Source organism: Myotis davidii, unplaced genomic scaffold (assembly GCF_000327345.1).
Source record: "Myotis davidii unplaced genomic scaffold, ASM32734v1 scaffold149, whole genome shotgun sequence".
Taxonomy (NCBI): Eukaryota; Metazoa; Chordata; class Mammalia; order Chiroptera; family Vespertilionidae; genus Myotis; species Myotis davidii.
Genome location: NW_006352194.1, coordinates 2,405,053 through 2,406,837, shown reverse-complemented (window position 1 = coordinate 2,406,837; position 1,785 = coordinate 2,405,053). Strand labels below are relative to the sequence as shown.

The following is a 1,785-nucleotide window of genomic DNA, read 5'->3' as shown; positions in this document are numbered from 1 at the left end:
GGGGGGGGGGGGGGGGGGGGGGGGGGATTCGAGGAAGCGTGGTTGTGCTCTGGATTGGCACTGTCGGAAAGCCAACGCATTTTTGATTGGGCATCTTACGTTTTTACAAATGAGACAGGATTAATGGAGCAAGACTAGTGTTTTATTTGATAACAACAGTCTATGATGTTAGCAGAAGAGGGGGACATGTGGTCATTCTGTGGTTTGAAGAGTCTTGTTTTTGTCTCACTACAACAGTCAGAGTGATGCTGGGGTTTTGTGGAACCATGGCCGGGCTGTCAGGCCACTCCAAGTTGAGTCAAGGGCTGTTACTTTTTATTTCTCAGCTCCAACGGCAGCCAGTTATTTGCTGGACTCTTATCCCTAATATGAATTCTCTTCCTTTGTATTTGTCCCCTCTGCTTGGATATTTTTTTCCTCCAACCTCTTTGTCTGATAACACCTTACTAATCTTTTTAGTAGTAGTTTAGGTGTCTTATATAAGACACTCCCTGGAGCCCTCCCTCCCCCCAATACTGTTTCAATCTCTCCTCTGTGCTCCCCAGCCTTCGTTCCTAACTCCAGCATGGCATTTACCGTAATGAAATTCCTAGCTGTAAGGTATCTTAATCGTCTTGTTCCCCACTGACGAGCTCAACCACTGACACTAGACTTTCATTGAGCTTTTTCACGGATTCAACCAACCTGAGATCTAAAACAGCATTTTCATATTCACTGACACTACAGACTTTTAGAGATTTTTATACTGATTTTGAGGGGGGGGGGGTGGAGAAAGTAACATTGATAGTGAAACGTCCATCTGCTGCCTCTGGCAGGCACCCTACTGCAGTTGGAGCTCACAACCCCCGAATGTGCCCTGATCCAGAATGGAACCAACCTTTCCGAGCAAGGGAATGACGCCCTACCAACTGAGCCACACTGGCCAGGGCTGCTGCTTATTTTTGAATGAAGAGGCAACCAGCTCTCTTATTAGCATTGGACAAGTTTGTACACGTTTCCCTAGTAAAATACAGAGTTTGTTAGAATACAGCAAGGAGGCTGTTAGTAATAGAGACTCCCAAACCTAGTCTAGGTAAGTTAAACCAGATGTAGGGGGTTAGGAGGTTGGAGGGGGTATGTGTACAGTTGACCTCTGGATGGTGCAGGTTTGAACTGCGGAGGTCCACTTAAACCAGATGTCTTTCAGCACCAAAGTACACTCGGCCCTTCCTATCCCTGGCTTTCACACCCACGGATTCAACCAACCTCAGATCTAAAACAGTATTTTCACATTCCCAACCGCAAACCAAAAATACAGCTGACCCGCTCTAGCCGGTTTTGCTCAGTGGATAGGGTATTGGCCTGCGGACTGAAGGGTCCTGGTTGGATTCTGGCCAAGGGCACATCCCGGGTTGTGGGCTCGATCCCCAGTAGGGGGCGTGCAGGAGGCAGCCAATCAATGATTCTCCCCTATCATTGTTGTTTCTATCTCTCTCTCCCTCTCCCTTCCTCTCTGAAATCAGGAAAAACATATTTTTTAAAAATACAGCTGACCCTTGAACAACGCCGGGACTATGGGTGCCGCCCCCGCACAGTCGAAAATTCGCGTATAGCTCATACTGTTTTCATTCTGCGCGGTTGGTTGAATCCAAGTATGCGAAGGGGCAACTGTAGCGTCCAAAGTTATATATGGATTTTCGACTGCGGGGTTCAGCACCCCTACACCCAGAAGCGATGTCCAAGGGTCAACTGTATTTTCAAAAGTGACTAACGTGCTACCAGTGTTGAGAACCACCGGGACAGATC

General features: G+C 47.6%; 1 protein-coding gene across 2 annotated transcripts in view; it reads right to left on the bottom strand.

The window, feature by feature from the left end:
• SYF2 (SYF2 pre-mRNA-splicing factor) overlaps positions 1-1,785 on the bottom strand; it is a 7,976-nt gene that overhangs the window by 5,658 nt on the left and 533 nt on the right. The gene's annotated exons all lie outside the window — the stretch shown is intronic.